This window comes from Leguminivora glycinivorella, chromosome 18 (genome assembly GCF_023078275.1).
Source record: "Leguminivora glycinivorella isolate SPB_JAAS2020 chromosome 18, LegGlyc_1.1, whole genome shotgun sequence".
Classification (NCBI taxonomy): domain Eukaryota; kingdom Metazoa; phylum Arthropoda; class Insecta; order Lepidoptera; family Tortricidae; genus Leguminivora; species Leguminivora glycinivorella.
In genome coordinates this window covers 9,129,814-9,148,350 of record NC_062988.1, presented here as the reverse complement: position 1 = coordinate 9,148,350, position 18,537 = coordinate 9,129,814, and the positions used below count along the sequence as shown (strand labels likewise).

At 38.3% G+C, this 18,537-nt stretch overlaps 2 long non-coding RNA genes across 2 annotated transcripts; one reads left to right on the top strand and one right to left on the bottom strand.

Annotated features, from left to right (window-relative positions):
* Window positions 1-8,944: 8,944 nt before the first annotated feature.
* LOC125236194 lies at window positions 8,945-9,977 on the bottom strand. The gene is made up of 3 exons (XR_007178182.1): window positions 9,894-9,977; window positions 9,411-9,488; window positions 8,945-9,067 (listed from the first exon to the last, which is right to left on the bottom strand). It is a non-coding gene; the product is annotated as an uncharacterized LOC125236194 (long non-coding RNA).
* A 3,663-nt stretch (window positions 9,978-13,640) lies between these two features.
* LOC125236065 lies at window positions 13,641-15,128 on the top strand. The gene is made up of 3 exons (XR_007178163.1): window positions 13,641-13,759; window positions 14,301-14,369; window positions 14,758-15,128. It is a non-coding gene; the product is annotated as an uncharacterized LOC125236065 (long non-coding RNA).
* The last annotated feature ends 3,409 nt before the right edge of the window (window positions 15,129-18,537 follow it).

The following is an 18,537-nucleotide window of genomic DNA, read 5'->3' as shown; positions in this document are numbered from 1 at the left end:
TTTGTATCAAATTTAGGCAGTTATGCTACGGATTCTAGTTCAAAGTCGCGATTGGTTGTCATTTATTGACAGTGATGTTTGACCGCGACATTGTCGCGGCTCTCACGTGTAAGTTGTGCTGCAACCCCGCGACAAGGCATGAAGTCGCGCCGATCTGTCACTTCTCGCGGCTGTCGCGGCAGGTTGTGCTAGAGGTGCAGGATCATGCAAGCAAATCTGATTTGCATTAAGGCATTAAAAGAAGATTGAATAAATACAATTGGTGTAGATACCACCATATACTATTTGGTATTGATATTCATCATGAGGTCCTAGCGCGCACTAGGTACCTATTTTCTTGAAGAAATCGCGAATCGTCTAATTGCCGTAACCGGAGACATGAGAGCTGGCGGCTTTCTCACACAACTGATACGTCGTGACATTAAGATACAATGGGGAAACGCCGCCAGCAGCATCAGCTTATTGGTACAGTGCCTCAAGTGCCTTTTTAGGGTTCCGTAGTCAACTAGGAACCCTTATAGTTTCGCCATGTCTGTCTGTCCGTCCGTCCGTCCGCGGATAAGGTAACGGCGGCTATCAACGCGGGTATCGAAATCGACGTCCATTACCGCCGCATTTGCAAATACGCATTTTATAGGCAAACCGACCAATTTCTTAAAAAAAGTTACTCACACAAAGGAAGCCTGTTTAGTTGACTAACGCACATATAGGCGATAGAGAGTGTGAATGAAAGAAGACGCTCGCTATTTGACAGTTTTTGCCACGGGGCCGCGAGAAGAGGTTGTGTCATACTGACGTGTGACGCTAAACCTAAGTGAACTCCAATCTCATTTAGTAGTTTACGTAATAATTATGGCAAACAGGTGAAAGTTATGCATTTCAAATTATTGTTCATAGTTTTCTACATGACTTCTGAGTACTTTTTACGTATTGTTTAGCCTGGAAATGTGTTTAAAGTGGAAATTAAAAGACAGCGGTGATAGGCTCCATTTCGTGAGTAGATTCTATTACTGTGGTATACCACAGTAATAGTTAAAGTAGTGATATTAGTTCTTTTTGCTTTATTTTAAGTATATAAATATAAATATAAATATAAATATTATAGGACATTCTTACACAGATTGACTGAGGCCCACGGTAAGCTCAAGAAGGCTTGTGTTGTGGTATATGTGATCAGTTATATAATGTCTTACAGTTGTTTCAATCTTGATCTATTCACGCTATCAAAAACTTCATGACTGATTTCGTAGTTTCTATGAAAACCGTTAATGTGTCAATTTTTTTAAACATTGACATAAAGTCTGATGCTTACTTACCAGTTATGTAAACTTGGTTTTAATATAAGGTTGCAATATTTTATTTTCATTTGTAATGAAAATACATCTGTATGACTTTGTTTTTATGGGTCGGAATTAGATTTTATAATACTCCAATTTATGCCTATTACCGATGGTACGATCAGATAAACCTCGGTAATAGAATATACACCGTGTTTCCGGTAACACTCAAAACCTCAGACACCCCAACTGATTTTTATTTTTTTAAACTCATCTAGAGTATTCATCTTTTAATCTGATGGTTACTTTTTTTTTAATTGAATTTTTAATTTTCTGTTCAGCTCTACTTGACTTTTAGCTCTACACTCAATAAAATAATTGCTAACTTCCACCATAAACCATAAAACTATTTATTTGTGTACGTTACTGCAACGACATAAGGTTTACCAATAGACAGCTAAGATGTCATTTTAAAACACTTTAAAGCTTTGTCACAGTAAACTTCAAACTGGACAGGTAATCGCAGTAAGCAAATTTAAACCCAATATTCAAAATGACAAGGTTGTAATTAGGTACGAGTTCAATTTGTTATGACTTATGATAAACATTAAGTTTAAACTGACAAACAACGTCAAACTCGTAGCGGAAAAAATAATCGTTCAAGTAACCAGCCAGTATTAATACCCCTAAATACTGAAAAAGGTAAACAACCTCTAGCAATTCGATATACACAATGTTGTCTTACGAGTACAATAGAATAGGCACTTAAAAAATAACTAATAATACAAATTTAAATAAAAATATTACCCCCATCAAGATATAGCTCAATCGATTCTACTCTCGATTCTGAACAAACTGTTTTCAGGTTTTTAGTGTTAAGTGAAACACGGTGTATAAGAATCTATTACCGATCCATGCAATATTTGTTTGGGTCGGTAATGGGCTCCTATACAAGTATCTATTACCGAGTGACATATTAGTCTTGTATCAAAATATGACATTTAGTGTACCGTAAGTACAGATTTCTTAGGTGAAACTGAGTCTTCTGTGGGTATTCATAAAGGAGGATAGTATAGGTATATGTATTTGTCATAATTTGTATATTCAACCGTCGGTATTAAGCTCCGAATTTTGAGATGGGTTTCTATTTACCGATGGCAGAAAAACACTGTCATTCATACCCTCGGTAATGAAATCTCAATTCGCGTTAATAGAACTGCAGCCTGTTCATTACCACGGTAATAGAAAATTTAGGTATGTTGGCTTCAATAATCATTTTATGACATATAATAAACTAAAATGATCCTAAAACTCTTCAAAACTAATAGTTCAATAAATACTCTTCCATAAAAAAAATATTTGTGGTCGTTAATGAGCATTGATACCCTTAATTTTTTGGTATCTTTTGAAATCTTCCTTAAGTACCACGTTAATAGGCGCCATTACCTTAATCTCAGTAACCGTTAGCACTAGAAAGCTAAAATTTGGTATCAATATGTATATTAATCACGCCGACAAATTGATAAAATTAAAAATAAAAAAAAAATGTTTTTTAGGGTAACCCCCCTATACGTAAAGTGGGGAGTGATTTTTTTTTTCATTCCAACCCTAACGTGTGATAATGTTGTTGGATAGGCATTCAAAAATTAATAGGGGTTTTCTAAAATCATTTTTTGAAAATGTTTATACTTTCGGAAATAATCGCTCCAAAAGTTAAAAAAAAATGTGCCCCCCCCAACCTAACTTTAAAACCCTAAGTTTAAAAAAATATGAAAAAATCACAAAAGTAGAACTTTATAAACACTTTCTAGGAAAATTATTTTGAACTTGATAGGTTGAACAGTTTTTGGTGCCTTTACCATTTGGTGTGGGGAAAATACTTATATACATTTTAAATGAAATTCTTCATACGAAAGGGAAGCTAGTTTTAAAGATAAGGAAGCTTTTATTTCTGTAAATATAACCATGTGTTAAACTATTCTTCAAACATAACCTATATGTTAGTTGCGCTGCCAAAACCTATATGTTAGTTGTTGAGAGAGCCCAACGCTCTGTCCTGAAAGTTATGCTCAAAAAGCCCTATAGATATGAAACAAAATGTCTTTACGCAGATGCCCAAGTCCTTACAGTCCGTCAGCTTTATATCCACAAAGTCTGCCTCTCTATGCACAGATTCGCGTCTAAGCTGGATAATTATTCCGAACTGATCTCAAAACGCATCTTTAGATTACCCTCATCTTTAGATTACCCTCATCTCATCAGTTAACACTGCTTTTGGCAGACGCCTCGGTGATGTTTTAAGCTATAAAATCTACAATACTGTCGTAAAGCTGCAAACCGGGCTGATACGTTGCACGGTATCGGAGGCTAAACGTATTCTTTGCAAATGGTTACTGTCACTTGACTACCATGAAACTGAAAACTTACTTCAATAGGTAATTTAACAATAATTTGAACTATAACCATACTATAAAATAACTTCTGCAAACTGTAATATTTTGGGCAACAGAATCAATGTTTAATAACTGTTCACACTGTACTTTTAATTATATAGTTACTGTGTTTTCTAATTTTCTAACTACTGTCAACAGACTTCCATGAAACTGAAAACTTACTTCAATAGGTAATTTAGTAATAACTTAATTATAGCCTGTGTGGTGACGGGTTAAGAATTTCACCACCCCCTTTCTTCCCGCGGGTGTCGTAGAAGGCGACTATGGGACATGGGTTAAATTGTGGCGTAGGCGAGAGGCTGGCAACCTGTCACTGCAATGTCACAGTTTCGTTTTCTTTCAACCCCTTATTTGCCAAGAGTGGCACTGAAGCTTTAGTAGTTTCATGTGTTCTGCCTACCCCTTGATGGGATACAGGCGTGATTGTATGTATGTATGTATGTTAATTATAACCATAGTATTAATAACTTCTGTAAACTGTAATATTGGGTTGGTAAGAAAGTAACGCCGCGTCTTGCGTGAGCGACGAACCCGCGACGGCGACGCGATGCGATGCGATGCGACGAAATCAAACCTTCTATCTCTATGGACTTGTCTTAGGTGGGCGACGGAACGCGACGGCGATGCGACGCGACGAACTAGCGATGAACATGCGAATGTTAAGCGACGCGATGCGACGCGATGCGATCAAACCGCTGTGTTCATATGGGAGTGTCTTGCGTAAGCGACGGCCCGCGACGGCCCGCGACGGCGATGCGACGCGATGCGATGGCGATGGGCGCGCGATCAAGCTATTTGATTTTTAGAAGCAAATTCAATACGTAGAGAGGTCGGACTAGAGAAATAACGATTGATTACTAGTCTCACATTTCATTCTTTATATTTTCTTATAATAAAAATTCAAAATATTCAAATTAACATAAGTTGACCAAAGGAGTAATGTGCCTAAAAAGTAAGGAAATTACAACTTTTGTAACTTGTATTGACAGCCTTTGATTATGTGCACGGTGATACGAGATTGTCTGCGTAAAATATTAAAATTTAAGTGTGAACTAAAAATATGAAACACTAGTGCGATGACCTTACGATATATGTACTAGCACTTGACTTTGGTGAATAGGATCACAAAATTAACTAGTTATTACAACGGGCTCGTAGCCTAGCGGTTTCGACGTCTGGACGCCGCGCCAGCGGTGTGAGTTCGAACCTCGGCTGAGGCGTGCTTTTGCAGTTTTATTTTTGTTTCTTTTATTTTCTATTATTTGATTGTTTACTTTTTTCTTTCTGTAAGAATCTTCATTCTTATTTTTATTTTATTTTTAATAACTCCGGCTTTTATACTAACAAGGAAAGGTACCCATACAAAAAAAATATAATTAGACTACTCTTTAAGGGGCGTTCATTGTAATTCCTGCGATTCCTGCATTTATTGTAACTCTTAAATAATAATATTATCCTAAACCAGAACTTCTTGTTGCCATATAAAAAAAAATACATATAAGACATACCTTTGTGTCGATAGATATTTTTCAGTACAGATGGTGTTTTTTTTTACGCACTTGTATCGTAATGTACTATTTCAGTACAGATGGTGTTTTTTTTACGCACTAGTGCGAGAAGTGGTTCATTATATGCCAGGTCGAAACTTCGGAGGCTCATCTGTACTGAAAAACGTCGTACGATACACGTGCGAAAAGGAAATTCGTAACTCGTGTCGATTTAAAACACTCCCTTCGGTCGTGTTTTAATTTATCGCCACTCGTTTCGAACTTCCTTTTTTACGCACTTGTATCGTAATGTACTATTTTAAAGCACATAAAATTCGAATAAAATACACTGCTGACACGGGCCCGCTCACTGCTCAGGCCCCGTAGCGCGTAGCCGAATGGCATTTCTCCGACGCCAAACGAAAGCGATACGCCGCTGGCTCTGTCGCGCCAATACACAAGCGCGATAGAGATAGATATCTACTAGCGCTTCGCTTGAGCGATTGTGCCATTCGGCTAGCCACCTAGTTCAGTCTGCGCCCAGCGCTCATAGTCCTCATAGACAGTGGACCTACGTTCGATAGTCCGGCGCACCGTGCTCTCGTAAGCGTAAGCAGCTAGATAGTTCTGAGAAGTGCTGTATAGGTACTGCGACTAAACAAATCTTGATCCTGTTGGTGGCAAACAGGCATACGGTCCGCCTGATTTTTACACATGCAATTTTATCCAAGAAATTTTACTTGAAATCTGATGAGAGTTTGAATTATTATTATATTTCGGGAGCAGGGGACCGATTTTTGAGTCTCACGCGTTCGAATTCAGAAAATTGTCACTGAAAATACTAAGCAATTCACTGTTTTCAACCGGTATTTTAGTGACAAATCCCATATGTAAGATTCAAAAACCGGCCCCCAGGATGAGGTTCTGGTTTTCATGGTGGAGTCAGGATATGGTCAACAAAACTGCTATTTTACTCATAATAACTCCACTATGTTTGGGCTTATTACATTTGGGCTGATGAGCAGCTTCGATCTCGATGATGTCCAAGGTCACATGATCGAGTCAGGAAATGAATAACAGAACTGCTATTCTACTTATCGTAACTCGACCATGTTTGATCTCATTAGCCGGGCCAATAACACATGTAATTTTATGCACACAGCTCAGCTCTTTGAAACTGTTTATTGTAAGTTACTTACAATTAGTAGGTACCATATAATAATAATATATTCTTATCTCTTGTAAACTTTACAAAAAAGTTAACACATGAAACCAAAAGAATTGTTACTAGCAATTAAATTCAAAACTATCAAGATCATTCTTGCCTGTGTGTTGCGTTACCGGTGGCTCGCGTACCGAGCACCAACGCCATCTATCAATGGCTATTTCACGAAATTGATGAACGCTCTAAGGAATAAGGGCTCTTAGTGTAGTGGTTATGCCAGTCGACACTAGATGGCAGCATTAAAAAACACTGGGTTACACTGTATGACATTTTTTCATTTCAACATTAAGTAAATAGCATTCGTTATAAGTAAATAGTATACGTTAATTCGTCGCTCAGTTTTGCCGTGAAGGACGGACAAATAAATAGACACACACACACTTTCCCGTTTATAATATTAGTATGGATTAAAATAAACATTAAGTTAATAAAAACAAAATGCAGTATTATTGTGTGCTACTTAAAACTTTCCTTGTTAGTATAAAACCCGGAGTTCTTAAAAAAAATAAGAAAGTAGAATCTTAGAGAAAGAAATAAGCAGGTAAACAAAATCAAATAATCCATACTGATTAAACTGGAAAGTGTGTGTGTGTCTGTTTGTTTGTCCGTCTTTCAAGAGAAGCCGCGGGCAAAAGCTAGTAGAACATAAAAGAAAAAAAGTAAATAAAAATGCAAAAAGATTGCGTGAGCCGAGATTCGAACTCACGACACTCATGGCGCAAACGATTCCACCTAGAAGTCAAACCCGCTAGACCATTTGCACATTGTGAAAGACGGCGAATCTTGTGATTCTAATCACCAAAATGCTAGTGCCGAAGTTTCGCGCGATGGATACGCGATGACCTTGAGCCATCGCCGTCGCATCGCGTCGCATCGCGTCGCGTCGCGTCGCGTCGCCCGTCGCTCACGCAAGACGGAGCGTAATGAGCGATCGATTGAATTCCACATAAAATTTTTGAGCGAGTTCTAGAATCTTCTATGGTCGAAAGTATATAAAGGGCTAGTCGCACAGTTTCTCGTCAGTCATTCACTAGCTGTCGCCGAGCTAATATAAGGAAGAAAATGGACGAATTAAAAGTGCATGTAAGGCATTGTTTACTATATGAATTTCAGTCTGGCCATTCAGCCGCCGAAGCAGTGCGTAATATATGTCAGCGTGTTGCTCCTGAAGTTGTGTCTGAGGCCACGGCGAAACGATGGTTCCAGCGGTTTCGTAGTGGCGACTTTTCATTATCAGATCAACCTAAGTCTGGTCGACCGGTGAAGATAGATGTAGCCAAATTAAAAACCTTAATTGAAGGAGATCCGAGGCTAACGAGTCGTACTCTTGCTACCGAGTTAGGCTGCTCTCATGTCACCATAGAAACACATTTACACGAGTTGGGAAAAAACTACAAATACAGTGTTTGGATACCGCACGAACTTGATAGAGATCAACTAAACCGCCGTGCCGATATCTGTATACAACTTCTGTCTTTTCGCCGCACATTCAACTGGTTGGACCATCTTATCACTGGAGATGAAAAATGGGTCTTATATATAAATCACACACGCAAACGTCAGTGACTAGCTCCAAACGAAAAAGGAATAGAGGCACCAAAAACAGAGCCTCACCCGAAAAAAGTTATGCTGTCCGTTTGGTGGGATATTCATGGTATTATTCACTGGGAACTCCTACCAAGTGGAATGACTGTTACCGCATCAGTATACTGTAATCAGCTTGAAAATTTAAACCAAAAAATCTGTCAGAATCGTCCACAGCATGCTAAAGTTTTTTTCTTACACCACAATGCTCGCCCACACATTGCAAAAGTGACTCGGCTAAAGCTATTGGAGCTAGGTTGGAAAGTGATACCTCATCCACCGTACTCTCCAGACTTGGCACCTACGGATTACGCATTGTTCAGATGGCTAAGCAATGCCTTGAATGAAAAAAAGTTCGATGATCAAGCCCATCTACGACAGTACATAGCTGAGTTTTTTGAATCTAAACCTAAGAACTTCTTCGCCGATGCTATTCATTCTTTACCAGAACGATGGAGACAAATAGTAGATAACGAAGGCCGTTATATTTTTGATAAATGATTAAAATAATAAATTAAATAAAAATTACAATATTGGTTATGATTCGCTCATTACTTTCTTACCAACCCAATACTTTAGGCAACAGAATCAACTTGTTTTTCTAACTTTCATGACATATAAATGCAATACAGGTCTCCCGTGGTACAGGCCTAGCCTAGCCTAGTGCGGGGACCCCTGGAAACTTGTGTTAACAATAATTAGGATATGCACAAATGGATGTAAATTTTACCTATCTTTTGCAACAAATGACTTTGTGTTTATGTGCAACAATAAACGATTTTTACTTTTTACTTTTTTACTTTTTACTTTACTTTAAACATACTTCAAACACTAAGTAGTAGGTACTTATTTAATATGCCTGTTTAGTTTAATAATGCTTACAAAAAAATCATCTTGGTGTTTCAATAAAACGAAATGTTAAATGGGCACCACTAACTTTATTTCAGAAATAAATATTACATTTAAATTATGTTTCTGTCAATAGCTGAATTCGGAGAAGCAGAAGATACAATTATCAGTTCCATGTTTAGCAGCATCCACCTGTAATAGAAAAAAAAAATATGGTGAGAATTTCATTTCATTTCATTTTTCTTTTAGGTCGCAATTCTGAACAGAGTGTCGTGAATTTTGTAACCATTCTGTTTTTTTTTTCGATCTAGTTTTTGGGAAGTACTAGAAAAGAGGCCTATGCTATGCTGATGATTATGATGAATGACTCGACGAACTAACTAGTTTTCACTTTTTCCTTTTCTAATCAAATCTCGAGGTCTGCAACCGGCCTAGCCGAAGTTACAATCATTCAGGCTCCGTAATGTATCGTATACTTGAAAAAATCAGGAACGTATGGCGGCTCTGGGCTCTTAGTCTACATTAGTGTAATTACCTGGTTTGGTGGGGCAGTCAGAGCAGTTGTCCTCGCAAGAGCAGTCGTCCTTGCATTCAGCACCTTCCTTGCACGTGTCTGAAAGATAAACATTCTTATTATGAAATTTGTAAAGCCTATAACAATCCAAATCACATTTCCAAAAAAAAGTCAGATCTTAATGAGTAGAGTAGGTAGTTATGATGATTCTTATACCTAACCAACTACCAACCAGAAGGTCTAGATTAAAAAAGAACACTCAAAAAAAAAAAAAATCTTAGTTAAAAATTCAGACCTAACCAACTACCAACCAGAAGGTCTAGATTAAAAAAGAACACTCAAAAAAACTTAGTTAAAAACAGACCCGCAAGTGTCTACCTAATCAACTATTTGCCGGTGGGTCGGCAAATAGTTGGTTAGGTATAAGACAGTTCTGGTCTAGGCAAGAAAAGAAAATTCAGGAATATTTTAACAATATGCTGCAAGTGTAACTTATTTACTTACCTTTGCATGGTTCACAGGGGGCAGGCATGTTCTTTTTTGTATTCTTGTGTGACGACCTACTGAACCAGAAGTAATTTTTGAAGTGATGTAAAACACTTCTCAAGTGCTTTTATACGATAAATAGTTTACCAGAAATCACTCGACCATAAAGGTCACCTTTAGACTGTTTTTAGGACGTGTAAGAAGTCTCCTTGGAGAAACAAAGATGATTTTCAATCAGTGCTTAACCGCAGTAAACAATCGGAAGTCATACAGCTGATATTTTACTGTATCTACTCGACTGGTGTATCAAAAACGTTTCATAATATACCCACGTCTTGAATATAGGCAGTTCAAGGGTGAACAACGCCTCAGGTCGTCTGTCTGGTGAGTCTTTTGACTTTATAACCCTGTGAGATACAAAGGAAACTCCTCTGGTCCCAATTTGTTGACCAGAGCGACAGCATACGTAAGTAGTTACGGTTTGTAATTTGTATGTCTGGAGAAGTCTGGATGTCCTCGTCTACAGGTCGCATATCTCAACCGATTTTGTTAACAGATTCTATGATTGAATATATTTTTCAATAAATCGATCACGCACGCACAGTACGTTCGGAATCAGGTTATTGACCGAAAACACTAATAGGTTACTATCTCAATATTTTGTGTACTTACCGAAGCCACTTTAGATACAAATCACATATAAATAAGATATAGAGTGCGCAAGCCCCCTTAGACACTTTCATAAATACGTACGGGTAAGATTCGACAGAATAAAATGAGTACGGGGAATCCCTTTCTAGAAATATATAAGATACCTACATAAACCTGAAAAATTCCCCATTTGAGTAATTACCTCATTAATTGGCTCATTTACAAAAAATCGACGCCGTTACACCTAGTTAGCGGTGACGTCAGTTACAATGCACCTGAAAAAACCAAGGTGCTCTTCTTAAATTGCAACTGTGAATAGTATCGTTTTAATGTTGATCATCTCGATCTTAATATTGTTGTAATAGAGTCTAAGGTAACTGTACACTATTCCGGGATAGTAAAATGTGGTACATTATTCCGGGATACTTTGGTTTTTGTCGCAAACTAAGGAAACTATCAGTAAAATCATAATTTAATGCAGTATTTTATTAACTATAAATCAAACAGAACCGAAAAAGTCGATTTTCGAATATGTATCATATCTTTTGAAGCCGTGAGGTACCTCCAAACGCGTCAGTCGCAACCACGCAGTGGTTTCTATGGGCGTGTTTGACGGTGAGCTTAACGCGGCAGCGGAACTTCTTAAGGGTTTACTGTGTTGCAGGTAAGTTTATTTATATTAAATATGTATCATAATTGTCTTATAGTTATTAAGAAACATTTATATCATCTTTTAAAATTAATTTAAAGCATATATTAATTAAAATACCCGCTCCCGGAATAATGTACACCATTTTGACGCGGTGTACATAATTGCGGGAGTATCACGGAATAACGGAAACACAGTCTACAATGTTTTTATGTTTTATTACTATTTGCGGTGAAGTATATTTATATATTTGATGTAAATATATTGAGTAAAGATTTCAGATTTATAGTGACATAATTACAGCACATATATTTTTAAGATTTTAGTCTGATAATTGAGTACGAAATGTATACTCGTTGAGTAATACGTGCGAAATATTGGAGTGTGGCATCGACATTAAATTTGTTTTATTTCATAAAATTAAAGCACAAAGGATACTTATTTCGATGTTTTGAGTATAATTGTTATATAATCTTCCAATGTACTAAGAATAAAATCTTGTTTGTCTTTTAATATAGCCTTCGTTTTGACTGCCGTAATTAAGTACACGACTTTATATGAGTGTATCTTATTCCGGTATGTCCATATAAAGTATTATGGGGACCTAGGCAGGAGATGATAAAAACACAAAATAAGGTATAGAGACCCGACTATTATTATGTTTTTAAACTTCCTTAGCTAAAAATCTTTATACCGCACATTGGTTTGTCCGTCAGTCAGTCTGTCCGTCTACGATTTAGCTCAATCATTAATAAGTACTAGAAAGCTAACATTTACATGAGGATAATACATAATAGGATAGACATATATAAATATAAAATAGTACAAATTCGTCGGACAGTCAATCTGTGTAAGAACGGCCTGTAATATTTATTGAGTATTATTTATTTATATATACATACTTGAATAACGTATCATCACCATATATATCTACGGTGTAGCTCAGTGATCACCAGTAACAAAAAACTGAAATTTTCACGAGTACCTTGCAAAATTTATAACCGGCAATAGCTTCTAAATTAAAATTAAATTTTGAAAAAATAAACCCCGACATTGTGAAGTGTTTTTCATCAAACTCGACTAATTCAGCTTTCAAACGAAAAAAACTAATCTAAATCGGTTCATCCATTCGTAAGCGATGCCTTAGACAGACAGACAGTAAAACTTATAACACCCTGTCATTATATCATACAATCGTTATACCGTAAAATATCATGTTTCCCATCCCACCCCAACCCATCAAAACATTGCCAATTATAAAAAATACACTCGGTATAAGCATCTATTAAAACGATAATAGGTACTTACCGATAAGTTATGTATCTGCATTAATGTATGACGTGTAAAATAATGTTTTACCAATAAAGTATCTGAATCTGAATCTGAATCTGATATGTGCATTTAGGTATATATTTATGTAAACAACATTTTTAATTCATTTTTTTTCATTATGCTTCAAGAACGTCGACTTTAAAAAGGTATCCCGTAATTACGTACAACGACTCCCGGAATTGAAGCCATACCAAAATTGTATCCCGTGATAATGGGCAAACTAAGGGTTAAATAAAACAACGGTAATTTCTATAAATTAAAAGTTACGATGGAAAATAGTGTCTTAAGTCCATCGTAGAAGACTTATCCTTAAAATAAAATAATTAACACGACTAGAAACTTCGCATTTTTTTTACAATCCTCACTCAAAGTAGGAAACGTCTTAAGTTCCCGTAATATGGGACAGTTACCTTATAGTGTTTTGATTCAACCGCTTTTTATATCATCCGGCCTAGCCGAAGTGACAATTGAGGCTACTAACTTGGCGATCGAATTCGAAACGCATTCTGGCTCTGTCGCGCCACTCCAGGGTGCGTAGCCGAATGGCACAAACGCTCACGAAACGCTCACGAAACGAAACGCTAGTAGATATCTATCTCTATCGCTCTTGCATATTGGCGCAACAGAGCCCGACTAACTGGCGCGGCGTTTCGTTTTCGTTTGGCGTCGGAGAAATGCCATTCGGCTACGGGGCCTGGGTGGCTAGCCGAATGGCACAATCGCTCACGAAACGCTCACGAAACGAAGCGCTAGTAGATATCTATCTCTATCGCGCTTGCGTATTGGCGCGACAGAGCCAGCGGCGTATCGCTTTCGTTTGGCGTCGGAGAAATGCCATTCGGCTACGGGGCCTGGTGCCGTAGCCGAATGGCATTTCTGCGACGCGAAACGAAAACGAAACGCCGCGAAAGGTAGTCTGGCTCCGTCGCGCCAATACGCAAGAGCGATAGAGATAGATATCTACGAGCGTTTCGTTTCGTGAGCGTTTGTGCCATTCGGCTACGCACCCAGTGATAGGGAGAGCTATTAGCTACGATAAATACGCTTACGAAGCGATTGTGACCTTGGCTATGGTATCCTTTTTATATCTGCTTGCTCGGAAAACAAACATTTTTAGTTTGAATAAAGGTGTAGCGGCGTTTTGATGCGGTTAGTTGCTGAATGGCAAGGCGTTATAGTTTGTGTTATTTGTTCTTTATTTCTTCTTTGAATTGAATTGGATTTCCAAATATGTTACGTCTACCAATAGGCCGTAAGTTCTAGTTTGTTTTCATTTTGGATTCACAATACTAATATATTTTAATTATAAATTAAACTGTAATTTCTAGAACTATTAGATGTTATACCTCTAATTCATAATTTATTGCATAATAATCATGTGGTATAAAACAGGTGTTACAATATGGTCAATATGGTAGGTTCACACATTGAACCCTGTTTGACTTGTGATTATTTTAGTAGTATTCCTAGATTTAAGCCATTCATTGCCGAAGACGCGTATTCGCGTCACGAAACCTGTTTAAAAATTGTAATGGGGATGCGAAGAACGTCGTCAATGAATGGGTTAAAGAAACTTGACTTGATGTTTTATGTCCTGTTGAATATCCATTTTTGCTAAATTAATAGAATAAATCCTTGCATTACGATATGAAGAACGCGCGCAAAAGATATGTTTGCGTCATTTATGTATAGGTACATAGTTAATTTCAGTTTTTCAATGAAGGATACATTGTTATTTAATTGTTTATTCTATGGAAAAGGAACTACTTTAACTTTTCAGCTGTTGGTTTCAGGCGAAGCGGTCGAATTCGGTGAGCATCACTGCGTTCCAGGGTGTGACTGTCATTGCATCCACGTTGACGGTAAGCATTTTTTTTACATTTTATAACAAACATTAACCTTTGTTTTCTAGTGTCCCTTGCCAATGTTTTTTTTAAATTATAATTGGGCGTACTCTTGACCACAGAGTAGCCAAAGGCAAAGACGTGGCTTACGGTGGAGTGAGCTCGCCCAGAAGATGCCTGTTCACCCTAGATTTGAAGGTTGCCGGGTCCTTGTCGTGTGAAAAAATGATTTTGATAGCCCAGGTAACCCTTATAATAATAAACGTTATAATTTCATTATCAACTTTGAGGCTTAAAATAATATTTGTACCGGACTATCAAAATCGTTGCCAACTTATGTTAGACTGACTCTATATATATGTATAATTATGTAAATATTATTAATTTATACTTCTTTTAATTTCAGGTACTTGCATGAAATAATCATTTAGGAGCAATTATTTATCAAACAATATTTATTTGGTTCCCATTGTTTGGCATTCATTTTCCGTCACTTGTAAGAAAATTTGTGGAAAAGCCAAATATGTTGTCCCTATTGAACACATTAATAGTTAATTTCATCAAACGCTCCGGAAACTTAAACATTGTTCGGAACTTGGTCCCAATTGTATTCCATATTTCTTTGTTAAGGACTGTCTGGCGCCTCTGAATAAATCAAAGTTTTGCGTTTTATTTGCAACTACCGCCCGCCCCAGCTTCGCACGAACATTATATTACACCTAAGTAAGTACATTTTCACCACACCAACTGGTAAAGGCTTACTTTGCTATTCGAAAACAGATAGCAAATTTGCATTTTATCCACAAGAGTGCAAAGTAATTTCATACAAATTTTAACTTGATGTCTTAAGCTGGCTGGTAGAATTTACCTATAAATGATGATTTTGAATCATACATATTGAATAAATTGTTGAATTTGATTTAATTTGATGTTTTATAGTTAGTATTTTGTTCGTGTTGGTGTGGTGAAAATTTTGTGTTTCACTCGATGGCAAAGTTTGTTTAACCTACGTGCCTTGAAACCCTCGCAACGCTCAAGATTCCACTTTTTAAACCACTCGCTACCGCTCCCGCGAGGGTTCAATATTGGAATCTTTCGCTTGCTCGGGTATCAATATTGGCACGTGCGGTTAAACAACAACTTTGCCCCCTTTTAAAACAAATAGGTAACGGCGCCGACTTGGATGCATATGCAGGTTGTGATGAGATTCGATGAGGTGCTCCAAAGCGGTCTGGAGTCCATCCTGAATGTCCGGTTTGAGGAATCCCAGTGGTTGCAGGCTACTCTTCCCATTCGGCATGGCGGGTTGGGGGTGCGTCGCATGCAGGATGTGGGACTTGTAGCTTTTCTTGCATCTTCACACGCGTCTCAGGGTCTGGTTGCGCGTATTTTGTCAGTTCGTGAGATCGATATGCACATGCCTTTTGTGGGTAGCGCATTGGATGAGTGGGCTGTTCGCTATTCCAGCGGGGCCAGACCGGACAACCTCGGAGCTCAGAGATCGTGGGATGACCTTCTGTGCCGTCAGGCATACGAACAGTTGCTGGAGAGCGCATCGGGGGTTGAGTTGGCTCGGTTAAAGGCGGCAGTAGCGCCCGAGTCGGGGGCCTGGCTACACGCCTTGCCATCATCGCACTTGGGTACGTTGTTGGATAACGACTCCTTGAGGATTGGTGCTGCGTTAAGGCTCGGGTGTACTGTGTGTGAGCCTCATCCATGTGTCTGTGGTGTAACGGTGGAGGCAAATGGGCACCATGGGCTGAGTTGTGCGCGGTGTGCTGGTAGGTTTCCTCGACATCATGCGATTAATGATATCGTTCGCAGGGCGATGGTGTCGGCGAACCTGCCGTGCGTGTTGGAGCCCCAGGGCTTTAGTCGTACGGATGGAAAGAGGCCTGACGGTCTCACTCTCGTTCCGTGGGCTAAAGGTCGTAGTTTGTTGTGGGATGCTACGTGTGTGAGCACGTTTGCTCCATCACATCTGGCACAGACTACGCGTGCGGCGGGCGGGGCGGCGGAGTGCGCGGCAAGGCAAAAGCATACCAAGTACTCGAACTTGAAGCCGGTGTACGATTTTGTCCCTGTTGCGGTTGAGTCGGCTGGTCCCTGGTGCGCCGAAGCCAAGGATTTTGTGAAGGCCCTGGGTAGACGCTTGCGGGATAGGGGTTGCGATCCTAGATCGGGTTCGTACCTGGTACAACGTATATCGTTGGCTATACAGCGCGGCAACGCGGCTGGTATTTTGGGGACGTTTGTTCCGGGTACTGACCGGGTTGGGATATAAGGTTTTTATTAAGGGTATTGTGTTTGCCTTTTTTTTTTTTTTGTGTGCTGGAGTTTTGAGGATGCGTGTTGCGGATAATGTATGTTATGGTAATGTTTTATTTTGACGAAACCTTAGGTGGATGGACACTCTGTTATATGACGAAGCCTGCGCTGTGGATCTAAACGTATGTATTTTTTAATGATTTCTTTTGTTCAATAAATAATTTTTGTTTTTAATAGGTAACTAATTGTTATTACTTCCATTGAACCACTATTGAAACAAACCGCATCAAAATCCGTTGTGTAGTTTAAAAGATCTAAGCATACCAGGGACATACCTACAGCGGCGAGAAGCGATTTTGTTTTATAGTGTGCAGTGATTGATTTCTTTAGCAATGCGGAATAACTATTAATGAATCTGTAGGTACCTAATTAAAGTAATTACCCAGAACTGTGTCATTTATTTTTTCGTTTTCTCCCCATTCCAGTACTTAGGTATTTAGATTACGAAAATAAAAGGAAATATTTTTAGTTACAACAATCTGGTCCTTGCATGGACAAGGAGCTATGTTTTTTCTGCACTTGTTCTCAAAGTAGTACAATTTCTTGTCAAGTCGCAACTTCAAAGGTTCATAATTCATATGTACTGAAAAACGTTGTCTTAGTGTCGTCGGAGTAGTGCCGATTTAAAACACTGCCTTTGGTCGTGTTTTAATTAATCGCCACTATTCAAGTAGTTTCGATCTTCCTCTTTGCCACACTTGTATCGTAATGCACCTACTATTAATTAATACTGTAGGTATATAAACACAAAAAACCGGCCAAGAGCGTGTCGGGCCACGCTCAGTGTAGGGTTCCGTAGTTTTCCGTATTTTTCTCAAAAACTACTGAACCTATCAAGTTCAAAACAATTTTCCTAGAAAGTCTTTATAAAGTTCTACTTCTGTGATTTTTTTCATATTTTTTAAACATATGGTTCAAAAATTAGAGCAATTTTTTTTCCTTTAGGAGCGATTATTTCCGAAAATATTAATATTATCAAAAAACGATCTTAGTAAACCCTTATTCATTTTTAAATACCTATCCAACAATATATCACACGTTGGGGTTGGAATGAAAAAAAATATCAGCCCCCACTTTACATGTAGGGGGGGTACCCTAATAAAACATTTTTTTTTTCATTTTTTTTTTTTGCACTTTGTTGGCGTGATTGATATACATATTGGTACTAAATTTCAGCTTTCTAGTGCTAACGGTTACTGAGATTATCCGCGGACGGACGGACGGACGGACGGACGGACATGGCGAAACTATAAGGGTTCCTAGTTGACTACGGAACCCTAAAAAAGCGCTGGTGGCCTAGCGGTAAGAGCGTGCGACTTTCGATCCGGAGGTCTCGGGTTCGAACCCCGGCTCGTACCAATGAGTCTTTCGGAACATATTATGTGCGAAATGTCATTTGATATTTGCCAGTCGCTTTTCGGTGAAGGAAAACATCGTGAGGAAACCGGACTAATTCCAATAAGGCCTTGTTACCCTTCGGGTTGGAAGGTCAGATGGCAGTCGCTTTCGTAAAACTAGTGCCTGCGCCAAATCTTGGGATTAGTTGTCAAAGCGGACCCCAGGCTCCCATGAGCCGTGGCAAATGCCGGGATAACGCAAGGAGGATGATGATGATGAGGTATATAAACACGCTTGCCTCCTTTTTGTTGGAGGTTCAAAAACACAAATGAAGCAACTTTTAGTTTTCAAATAAATGTATTTGCTTTATTATGCCTGAAGAATTATGAAAGTACATTACTTGTAAAAAATATTTTCTTTATTTGTTAATTTAAATACAAACAGACATATACATAATCTTTACTAACAAAATAAAAGATAGCATAAAGGCCACGGCGTAACATGATTTATTTATAAATAC